This window comes from Portunus trituberculatus, chromosome 45 (genome assembly GCF_017591435.1).
Source record: "Portunus trituberculatus isolate SZX2019 chromosome 45, ASM1759143v1, whole genome shotgun sequence".
Taxonomy (NCBI): Eukaryota; Metazoa; Arthropoda; class Malacostraca; order Decapoda; family Portunidae; genus Portunus; species Portunus trituberculatus.
Genome location: NC_059299.1, coordinates 12,378,325 through 12,390,816, shown reverse-complemented (window position 1 = coordinate 12,390,816; position 12,492 = coordinate 12,378,325). Strand labels below are relative to the sequence as shown.

Here is a 12,492-nt window from a genome sequence, read left to right as displayed (position 1 = left end):
AAGACTGGGGGAAGTGGTGAACAGTTGTGAGTGATTGGTGGCCTTGACTGTATGAGGTGGTTGGTGGGAGTGACAAGGGGAATGGTAGAGATGCCTGTAGGTGTTAGTGGAGCAATCATGGTAGTGGTGGATTGTGCATGGTAAAAAGTTAGCAGCTACAAGGATATTGGTGATGTTGATGGCAAACATGAGGGTGAGAAGAACAGGTGTACTAAGGAAACATACATCCTTATTACCAAGGGGAATACTAACAACACAAATCAGCGTCTACAAACAACCTGTTCCAGTAACCACGGTAATTACGTAAGTAGGACACAGTTGTTAGTGTGTTTTATTGACCAGATAATGCAAAGTTAATGAGACTAGTTATTTTCGTGGTGTAGCCTAATGACTTCCCTCAATACAATTTTTTACAAGTAAGAAATTTATGTTGCCATTAACAATTTTAGTAGTAGACATTTGAATGTGATTAACTTTATATATCTTTTGCTTAATTGTAATAACTTGCATGTGGAGCTTATACTTGACCTAATAACTTGTATGTGAAGCTTATATTTGACCTAATAACTTGTATGTGAAGCTTATATTTGACCTAATGACTTGCATGTGAAGCTTATTATTTGACCTAATAACTTGTATATGAAGCTTATATTTGACCTAATAACTTGCATGTGAAGCTTATTATTTGACCTAATAACTTGGATGTGAAGCTTATATTTTACTTTAACATTACGTATTGTTAAGTTTTCCTTTCCTATATCTTTTCCCTGTGATACGAGAACTAACAACTCCAGAAGTAACGTATGAAATTTTTATGAGCATCTTAAAGAAAATAGGGGATAAAAAAAAGTAAATCTTGCAATTTCTACCCAGAATAAAGATTGGAGATGGGTAGAGAACAAGTACAGGTGTCTTAGTGATGAGTGATTAAGGAAAGATGAATCTATCAGTAGTCAAAGGGTTAAGATCGTACTATCTTGATCAGATACAATGGCGCTACAAAACATCTCGGGCGTCACCAAACAAACATAACAAAATATTAATGCATTGGTAAGTTTGAAGTAGTTAGTAATGCAGTGTTTTATGAGCGTATTAGCCATGAGACATCTACGAGTATACCTACACTCCATCGTATAGTATAATCGCCGCATAATGCTACGTCTTCGGTCCTTGGCGCCAAGCCGCCGACTGTATTATTCTTTCACCTGGTATTATCAAGACAGTCACATAATACTGAGTATACCTAGCATGACTGTGATGCAAAAATTTATTAATACTGGTAGGGAAGTGGTGAAGAGATGGGTGGGTAGTAGTAGTAGTAGTCTATAGTAGTAGTAGTAGTAGCAGCAGCAGCAGCAGCAGCAGCAGTAGTAGTAGTAGTAGTAGTAGTAGTAGTAGTAGTAGTAGTAGTAGTAGTAGTAGGCTTCTTTATAGCCATTAAATATTCAATATTTTACGTTGGCAACGTATGCCATAGACGGACAACCTACTATTCTCTACTGACTCAATGAATCATGCACATGGCATTATTAGCTTTTAAATGACACACAATTGCATGTTCCGCAACTTCAAAGCAATTTTTCTCGTTTTTGTTGTTTTGGCGCTTACGTGGTTGTCGCTCCGGGCGCCAGATATAATACTTAAGGTTAGGTATGACAGACACAGCTTAGCCATACATCATTTAACCCTTTGACTGGTAATGACAGTATGATACTAGTTACTTGATTTGACTAATCCTAGAAGATTATACCACTCAGAAACATTTGGGACTGTATCAAACCTCATTAATCCACAATACAGTACTAATGGCACTAAATAGTTTGTATTTTGTCTCTTGTTGTGCTCCCAGTGGTGTCTTTCAAAATTATGCTTTTCCTCCAGATGAGTAATTAAGCATGTAGGGAAGCCATGTCTCTCCTTCATTCATACAAGTTACATTGCACTTTTGTCTTTTTATTAAAAATTTTTTTTCTCATTATCTTATTTATTGATTGATTTATTAATTTTTATTCAATCACATCCTTGGCTGCCAAATCCTTGACAACCTTTCTTTCAAGTCACCCACTTTCTTTCCATTATTCATCAATCCTAAATCAAGCTTCTTATCCCCTATGCCAGGGCTCACCAGACTATGGCCTGTGGGCTGGATCCAACCTGTCATCAGTTCATCAGGCTTGCTGACTGTACTTGAATTTATTTGATAAAACGTGTGGGATACAAGACGATGATACAATTTAGATTTAAATATTATGCTTAAAATACTAGATCTTCACATGTTCCAGAGATTTCCTGACTGCTATGTGCCTTAAATTTATTATTTTAGATTTTAAATGATTGTATCTAAATTTTCATTCCAGCTTGCAAGTATGTATTGATCAGAATGATTATGACATGAGCTCATCATTCTTTCAGTTATCTGGCCTGCTGTGAAAAAAAAAGTTGATGATCCCTGCCCTACGCTGATGATACCACCCAGCATTTTTCCACTTCTTTTCAGAGATAACCAACCCTGTTGGAAGTAAACAGATCATGCAGGGATGCCATAGAACACCTGACTTCTGATTTCTCTAAAATTTTTCATTCAGGCAGAGCAAACTTAATAATGAAGTTCAATGCCTTAAAAACTCAATTTCTCCATATCTCAACACTACTTTCTGGACAACTGTCTGTTCCTCTTCAATGACACTCAACTGTCCCTCTTCTATACTGAACATCCTGTCTGTCCTTTATTTATAATCTAAACTGGAAACTTCACATCCCATCTCTTACTAAAACTGCTTCTATGAAGTTAGGTGTTGAGTCCTCTCTCCCGACTGCTAACTCTGTACAGTGGCCTTATCTGCACATGTATAGAGTATTTTTCACATGTATGGAGGGGGGAAGAGTTCCACTCATTACTTTATTAAATAAGATGGAATCAAAAGCTTTTCATCTAATCAATTATTCTTGCAGCCTGTTTTGTTATTACATATCATCATTACATCATTAGTATGATAATTTTATTCATTCCCACCTTGCTACAGGGTTGTGAAGTTGTAATCCATGAGCCGTGGTGGTACTATATGATGTGATCACAAGCTGTCCATTCATCTTAAATGGAGGCACAGATGCACATTGTTGTGAGGAATTGACACCTACCACCACCAGCAGGGCATGCGTGTTTTTAAGTTCAAAGTGGTGATGCTCTGGCCAGGAGCTGGCTACGTAGCTGATTATAGAGTGAGTGGAAACACGTACAGGCATTTCAACAGGTCCTTTTCACTTTGTAATTTGTATCTTCTATTAAGATTCTTCCTATAGAAGTCTTCCGTGCCCTCTCTGGCCTTAACACTTGATGGGCATATGGAAGTCCGAGTCCTTTCCATTGTTTTCCGTATCTGTGACCCTCTGGTTGTACCTTACCTGTTTAATTCTTTCGACACTTTCAACCTTTCACTTTTCCTTCTTGGAAGTTTGCCTACATTCAGCCCCTAAAACAGTGACTGTTCTAATCCTTCAAATTATCAATCTATTTATTTGATTTCCTATCTTTTAACTTTTTTGTATTCTTTATTTATTTATTTATTTTTTTTTATTATCCTTGATGGGAAGATACATATGTCACTTTGCAATCTTGTATCTGATCCCCAGTGTCGGTTGTATTGCAGCTGCTGTACTGGTGATCTGTCCTTCCTTACTGAGTGTTGGTCATTCTCTTTTTACGAATTTTGATAAAAAATTTGTTTCTCTAGACATATCAAAAGCAATTCCTTTGATGAAATTAGCACAAATCAGTCTGTTCTCCTTCTTGACATTATCTTTTTTAAAATTTCTGATAGGGGCAGAGCAAGCTTAGTATTATTCAGTGTCTATTTCTTCTGCCCACTCCACTCAACTTTCAGAATACCTCTCCCTCTTCCATACTGGTACTGATTTAGTTCTGAGTGCTGTGTCCACTCATGGATAAAGTACACTTTGCATACAGTACTTATGAGGGGATATCCACTCACTGGTATGCTAACATGATGCAATTAGAAGCATTTTATCTTATAAAGGCTTCTATGACTATCTTTTAACTTTTATTTTCTATAATGTTGCATCTCTTACTGTTTTACATTGGTGTTCTAATTGTAACTGCTCTTCTGATCTCGCTAAATACATGTCTCCGTAACTCCTATACCCTCATTGCACAACAGTTTCTACATTCTCTCTCCTGTTCTGTCCATTTACCTACTCTAATGTCTAGACCCTTACGTATTTCCTGATCTATTATATTATGTAATTTACATTGGAGAGTAGGTGTGCTCAAGTAAAAAAAAATTTTTTTTTTTATTTGCTTGAGTGTGAGAGTAAAGGTTGCTGTAATAGTGTAATACATATTGTGTAAATGATGTAATTTTCTTTATTTCAGGAGGAAGACAAGCTGAGGAGATATGGTCATCCCAGTGAGAGGACACGTTGGAGAGGTGGTGAGTACTGACTATTGGCCGGTTTACACGGCGCTACTTTTGACGCTAGACGCTAGCGTTTACTATCGCCAACTTAACGCTTTTCCAGAGCGAATTTCAAGCGGTTATTAATGCAAGCAGTAAGCCGTTTACACGATGCTGCTAAAAATTATGAACTCGCAAGCGTTAAATCTAATGAGGTGGAAATGGACTCGTGCCAAGATGTCCTTCATACCCGTTTTTCTCTCTATTTTAAAATAAAATAAATTATAAGGAAAAAAGGGGTAGATATTTTAAATGAAATGAAAATAAGTTGATAAGCAACAACCAAAATATTATAAAAATACTTGCAAATAAAGCCTACTATCATTAAAAGTGACTGAGTTAATTAAGTAAATCATCCAGGAAAATTCTGTTATAATTATTTGAGTCAAGTTTGAGCCATAATTTATTCCCTACAGAAGCGATAGACCCTCACACCTTGCCCTCGTCATCTATTATTTCCCTCCTGAAACGCTAGATGCCAGCGTTAAAAGTTGAGCCATTTAACTTTATCGCAGCGTTAAGTAGACGCTACGAATTCAAGATTCTAGTCGCTAGTGAATAAAAGACGCCGGACGCGTCTTGAAACGCTTTGACTAGCGAATTCGCTAGCGAATTGAAATGCTTGCCCAAAGCGAATAAAAGCAGCGTCGTGTAAATGACGCATATCACCCGGCCATGTAGTTTGAAGTGCTTTGGACTTTAGATCACTAAGATAATTCATCAGATTTTTCAACTTTTCTCCCTGATTGATGATACAGAATTCTTGTTATATTACTATTCAAACCTTGACCACTGTCCTTGAAAACCAAGACTTGCACTGCAACTTGCTAAAAGTTGTGATCAGAGACCAAAATAGTACTTGAGAGTACTGTCCATTTATTTTTTATGTATTTTTATTGTGTAACCTTTGATTCATTGGCTGTTTTATGCTCAGCTTGCAAGCAGGTAAAGAAATAACTGATATTTTAATGCCCTTGTTAGTGTCTTCTTGTTTCTTCAAATTCCTTGCTTTTGGCAAGTCTTCATTTGTTCATTGTGTTCATGTGTCTCATGCTTGCCTCCAAGTGACCTCTTGAATTGTGTATCGATGACTCCCAGAAGCTTCTTTCCTATTTTTGAGCATCATTCACTGTAACCTGTTCTATTAAGCAATCCACAAGGTGAAGGAAAAATTAACTGACATACAAAAACTTTTCTGCAATCCCAGGGTGTGCCAGCCCTTAGATAGCATAACAAGGAACATGAATTCTGTGCTGTTTTATATTGACAACTTCTTTCTGTATCTTGTAAAAATTTATCTGGGGCCATTGATATGTGCTAGTATTCTGTCTTTCAGTCAGCCATGCAGTTCAAGCATATTTAAATCGCATCATACCAGTACAAAAATTTATATACGAGGATACATTTTTAAACCTTTTGTACTTATTACAAAGAAGGTAAAAGTTTTGTTTTCGCAAAAACTCCTGATAGCCATGGCATTTAAGAAAAGTGACAACAAGCAAAGCCATTCTGACATCACAGAGAGTGCCGGTGCTTTCAGAAACAATGGGTTTTCTGTTCAATAGTCTATGAAGATTTTTTTTTTCTTTTTTAATTTTGGAGGAGGGGGACGGATTCAGTTGACGCTATTTTTTGTGTAGGAGCCAAGTCATTTGTAGAATTTCTCTCTCTCTCTCTCTCTCTCTCTCTCTCTCTCTCTCTCTCTCTCTCTCTCTCTCTCTCTCTCTCGAAAAGTGGTAAAAGAAATATTGTTAGTCGCAGACGAAGTCTATCAGACGTGAAAGAAAACTCAGACTCGTGATTTCTTAATTGAACTGGAGAGTTTGCACAAAACCTTTACCTTGTGCCAGAACGATGAGGTGAAGAAAAGTGATCGAGTGTTTCGGTTTCGATCACGGGACGCCAAATCCAGAGGCCCTTAGCTGCTTGTTGGAATCAGTGTAGGCTGTGCGTGCGGGAGTGGAGGGTGGGGTAGCATTAGGGTGGAGATAGGATGGGAAGAAGGGGAGTACCGTTGTCGACTCGCACAAATAAAGAGAATTGATTTAATGGATAACTAACTCCTAGTGAGGGCAGACTTAATGCGTGACTTGTAGTGATTATCTTGATATGTTTGTATTGATGCTTATTAGAATATGCTGTTGTTCGTCAAATATGGTCAAATTATTGTCTCCCTTACGCCTCTGAAGCCACTAATAACGATACTGCTAAGTAAAAGCCTTCAGTTTTGATATACTTCTACTGGTAATTATAACTATAAATATTATTATTATTATTATTATTATTATTATTAGTGCTGCTGTTGTGGGATAAGTAAGAAAAGAGATGGCTGTAATTTATATATGACAAGACATGTAGATTGCATTATAATGTAGAAAAAAAATTGAGAAATAACTACATCTACCCAACAAAAGGAGGAAGTTATCCGTCCAAACCATTTTCCTTACCTGTATGGGACAGATAAACCTCCCACCTCCCCATTACCCTCCCCCTCACTAACAGCAAACTTCCCGGCCCTTGTTTCCCTACGCGCCACACCACATGCAGCCCTCAGTTACAGACGCTCTCCTGCTTCCTTTTCCTTGGAGACTCCCTCACTCCAGCAGGTAGTGGTCTTCATAGTCTTCTTTTTCTTATTTTCTCTCCCTCTCATTAAGTATCGTGATTTTTATTGTATTATATTTTGTTAGTTTCAATGTGAGAAATAATGTTTATTATTAATCTCTCTCTCTCTCTCTCTCTCTCTCTCTCTCTCTCTCTCTCTCTCTCTCTCTCTCTCTCTCTCTCTCTCTCTCTCTCTCTCTCTCTCTCTCTCTCTCGAGTGAAGAGATTGTGGCTGCAGAAAATGTGCACATATTTAAGGAAAATATGGAGATAGGTCTCTACGAGTCCTGCTCCAACCCTGTAATATACAACTAGGTCAACACACACACACACACACACACACACACACACACACACACACACACACACACACACACACACACACACACACACACACACACACACACACACACACACACACACACACACACACCCGGCCGGGTGGAGATATTTGGGTGTGTCTCCTTTCACGTGTAGCCCCTGTAAACCTAGCAGTGAGTAGGTACGGGATGTAAATCGAGGAGTTGTGACCTTGTTGTCCCGGTGTGGTGTGTGCCTGGTCTCAGGCCTACCCCAAGATCGGAAATAATGAGCTCTTAGCTCGTTCCGTAGGGTAACGTCTGGCTGTCTCGTCAGAGACTGCAGCAGATCAAACAGTGAAACACGCACGCACGCACGCACACACACACACACACACACACACACACACACACACACACACACACACACACACACACACACACACACACACACACACACACACACACACACACACACACACACACACACACACTAGTTTGCCTTTTAAATCCCACAGTGTGACTCGTTTTCTTTCTGTGTTTACAAAGCCGAGCTGATGCTGGCGAGACTACACAAAACTTTTCGCGTGCCAGTGTTCCCTCCTTTTTTTCCCGCGTCCCTCCATTTTTACTCCCGCTTCCTTTTCTTCCAGTGTTGCGTGGCGTGCGTGTTGTGTTGTGTCCTTTTCAGCGTGGCAGTGGCGGGAGTGTTGTATGTGTTTGGGAGGCGTGTTTTTATTATTATTATTTCCTTACCTCCGTGTGAATGTTATTGGAATGTTAATTTTTTTCATTATTGTTACATGGTATTAGGGAAGCGTTTTTTTTTTCTTTTTTGTATTTGGATGTATTTTGTAAGGAAGTGGTGTGTGTTGTTTTGCGTTGTATGGCTGTTTGTGTACATATAGAAACGCTCTCTCTCTCTCTCTCTCTCTCTCTCTCTCTCTCTCTCTCTCTCTCTCTCTCTCTCTCTCTCTCTCTCTCTCTCTCTCTCTCTCTCTCCTAGTTGATTTTGTCAGTAAGCGCAGTTTCTCTTGATTTTGTAAGGAAGAAGTGTTATTTTGAGCCACGGTTACGTTGGTTGATGTGTTAGTTATGCATTGAAGTAACGATACAGACTTTCTTGTTTCATCCGGCTCTATTCTGTCCATCTCTCTAACGCAAGGCAGTGCTGTCATTCATCCCCTTCTCTGGTAAACTCATGAACTCCTTATACCTGCTTTTGTATTTCCATCTACCTAAAACTTGAACTCAATTTAAGAGGGAGGTTTCAAGACATTAATCCCTTTCTTTGCCTAACTCTCTTGACCCTGTTCGGGGACTTACAACTCGGTGCGCCTTTTTATTTGACTGTTTTTGTTGCCCTTGGCCAGTTTTCCCCTCTTACAGAAAAAAAAAATGTCCAGTGCTGAGGGAGGTTTACTGGACTCTTCTGAAACACTGAAACACTACTGCGTCTCACCACCACTACTTGCAAGAGGCTCTAGATGAGTAACACTGGTTTTTAAGGGCGTTTTGATGTTTCTAATGACCGACTAACAATATTTCTACTTTATCAACAGGAGAAACACGCTTGAGAATCCGGCTAACCATCGCTGTGACCTTTAAATGTAGCTGTAGTGAGAAGGCAAAGCGTTTTTGAATATGGAACGCTTTGCAGCCAGGATTATCACTGGTGGGAGTGTCATCATTACTTACCTGTTAAATATTTACCACTTTGCCGCTGAAATGAATAACGAAATGGTAAAATGTAACGCGCTCTACTGCACCGTGTGTTGATGTATTGATAGAACTATTTTTGTTTATTATTATTCCTTTGATTAACGAGTATTGCGGTGGGACTTTTCGTGGCTTTCTGTGAAAATAATATGTACTACGTCGGCACTGAAATTAATCGCGAAATGGTCGAATATAACTTTTGTTGATAAGGTGTTAATGTTTGGAATATTTCACCGCTGTGCTCATGAATTTATTTTTAATCAGCAGATGCAACGGTGTCACAATAACAGTTTAACCCCTTCAGTACCGTGCCTCGTTTTCAGATTCATTCTGGTTACTGTTTGATGATTTTATGCGCTTAAGAAACGTATGTGGTTATTAAAATAGTAAAGACTGGTCATTAATCTTTTGACGTCCACACACCCTTCCTATTGCAAGTAAAATCATCTGATCATATTAAAAAGAAAAATCATGGAAAAAGTGCGTCCTTTTCCTTGCCTTGCCTTGCCTTGCCTTGCCTTGCCTTGCCTTTTCTGCCTTACCTTGCCTTGCCTTGCCTTGCCTTGTGCCTTGCCTTACCTTGCCTTGCCTTGCCTTGCCTTGTCTTGCCTTGCCTTGCCTTGCCTTGCCTTGTCTTGTCTTGTCTTGTCTTGTCTTGTCTTGTCTTGTCTTGTCTTGTCTGCCTTGCCTTGCCTTGGCCTGGCTTGGCTTGGCTTGGCTTGGCTTGGCTTGGAGCTGAGCTGAGCTGAGCTGTTAAAGCATTATTAATTTCACCTTTGTATTTTTCGATCTGTTGAATATGTAAGTAGAAATTAAACTCAAACGTACAACAGTGGTATCAGTAATGACGTGGCGCACATTGAGTATTGATGATGTATTTATGTATTCACCACTAGAGCGTTTTTGTTGAACCAGTGTTATTAATTCAGTGTTACCAGGTAGTGAATGCTTTGTGTGATGATGATGATGAGAGAGAGAGAGAGAGAGAGAGAGAGAGAGAGAGAGAGAGAGAGAGAATGTTCACGAATAGATTTATAGATGCTTGGGATGGACTCATTAATGACGTAGTTAATTCAGTGCCAAACAAGTTGTGGGCTGTAGAAGAGTAGATAGGTGTGTTGGTAGGTAAGAAGACAGGTGTGTAGTCCTTGTTAGCTGAGGAATGTCTCGCACTTACTTCCCCTGTGGCTTTCCTTTCATTCAAGCCTCTCTCAGCTACCTAGAATATATCAAGTCACGTTTTGCAAGGAGTGTGTCAGGATGCGAAAGGAATTTAGATGAAAAGAATGGAAATAAATGTGATATAGTCTCTCTCTCTCTCTCTCTCTCTCTCTCTCTCTCTCTCTCTCTCTCTCTCTCTCCCCCCCCCACTTGGACGTTCTGTGTATCGATTTGATTGATTTCTAATACCGCAACTGAAATATTTTGGTCCATTTTAGGGCGATTGTAACCACCTCCCTTAACCTCATGTGATTTCACTATAACCTCACCTCACCTCACCTCACCTCACAAACCATACCATACGATATTATACCATAACATAACATACCTAACCTAACCTAACCCAACCTAACTCTGGTTATATATTTAGAAGAGACTTTTTGTGACATTGCAGGGGTGTTGAGAGGGAAGGCGTCGTGCTATGACGCCACCTCTGTTATGTAGTCACGTCGGGGTGGCGGTCTGTGCATCTCGTGTTCCGAGCTGAAGCCGTGTCTGTTACCTAAAGCCTTATGTAAGTGTCGTGATTCTGTTGTGGTGCGTCTCATGAATAGACAATAAAGATAATTGTGGTCCCTGTGTGTGTGTGTGTATATATTTTCTTTTTACTTTCTTGTTCTCCTTCCTCCCTCTACTCTACTTTTGTCTGTCTGTGTCTGTCTGTTTCTGCCTTGCCTGCCTGCCTTGTCTATCCGTCTGTCTGTCTACCTTGTCTTGTCTTCTCTTGTCTTGCCTGCCTTGCCTTGCCTTGCCTTGCCTTGCCTTGCCTTGCCTTGCCTTGCCTTGCCTTGCCTTGCCTTGCCTGCCTACCTGCCTGCCTGGTCTGCATTGTCTGCCTTTCCTTTCCTTTCATGCCTTCCTTCCTTCCTTCCTTCCTTCCTTCCTTCCTTCCTTCCTTCCTTCCTTCCTTCCTTCCTTCCTTCCTTCCTTCCTTCCTTCGTTTTCTGTTCGCCTGTCTGTCTGCCGAAAATGGTTACACAAATCGTTTGGAACACCACTTAGTTGTTGTCTGGAAAGAGCGTTACAACATTAAATATATTTTTGGACCTACTGGCTTCTTGCAGCTTCCCTTGTATTGTTTTCTTTTATTTATTTGTTTGTTTATTTATTCATCATCTTTTTCCAGTGGCCGTGATAGTGTTTACGTGGACGCCGGTTGAGGATATGGTGAGCCTGAAGACAGTGAAGTTAGTGTGGTTGTCGCGAAGTGTGGGTAACAAGGTAGTCTGGTTGAAGGACGGTGTTTTGATAGAGGCAGGATTGAGTTTATGGAAGGCTAGGAGGGCTGATATTGTTTCCCTTTGTATCTGTGTCTCTTTCTGTCTGTCTCTGTCTCTGTCTTTCTGTCCGTCTTTGTCTGTCTTTCTCCTCCCCCACAGTTTCTCTCTCTCTCTCTCTCTCTCTCTCTCTCTCTCTCTCTCTCTCTCTCTCTCTCTCTCTCTCTCTCTCTCTCTCTCTCTCTCTCTCTCTCTCTCTCTCTCTCCTTTCTAGCTCCATTCTCACAGCAGTTGGCATGATGTGTTATCTTATAATATTGATTGATTGATTTCAGTTGTCATGTATTATGCATTGTCCCCAGTCGAGGATTTTTTTTATGTATGAATCATGCATATTAATTTTGCGAATATTCTTATTTTTTTCATTATGTTCTTGAGTTTATTTATATAAATAAATTATGCTAATATTCAATAGTATTATTTATTTTTCATTGTCATCAGTATATCTTCCCCTGTGAACTTCGATTTCTTCATATTGATCTTGTGTATAGTACTTATGTCAGCGTTATGAGCACTTCCTGAAAATTCAAGATCCATTCTCACACATCAGTGACGTGTCAGTTCAGTGGCAGTGAAATCCGTGACGCTTCAGTGTAGTACGCTTGTTCACACACATTGCAATGCTTGAAATCAGTGACTTTCAATATGGAAAAGTTTTCAGACGTTGAATTGGCAATGATTGCTGTGATTTTAGATGAGGAAGAAGCCAGTCATAAGCTGAAGAAAAGAAAGTGGGTACATGAGGCGTGGAAGCAAAGAGGATGTGGAGAGTTTGCTGATCTATAAGTTCATTGATAATGGAACTTTTTTTTCTTATACCAAATACGTAGTGAGACACTGCTATACATATACTGTGGTTGTGACAAATCATGCAGAACAGGATGATTCCCAACCAGTGTA

The 12,492-nt window shown here is 39.6% G+C and overlaps 1 long non-coding RNA gene across 3 annotated transcripts in view; it reads left to right on the top strand.

Moving 5' to 3' along the window:
* Positions 1-11,953, top strand: part of LOC123519298 — a 14,112-nt gene extending 2,159 nt beyond the window's left edge. The window contains exons 2-6 of one of the 3 annotated variants that reach the window (XR_006678985.1): positions 1-303; positions 3,024-3,219; positions 4,391-4,448; positions 10,710-10,829; positions 11,442-11,953. The exon at positions 1-303 is cut by the window's left edge and continues 5 nt beyond it. This is a non-coding gene — a long non-coding RNA (uncharacterized LOC123519298). The remainder of the gene's footprint in view (positions 304-3,023; positions 3,220-4,390; positions 4,449-10,709; positions 10,830-11,441) is intronic. The other 2 variants (XR_006678984.1, XR_006678983.1) reach the window with 2 other exon arrangements.
* The last annotated feature ends 539 nt before the right edge of the window (positions 11,954-12,492 follow it).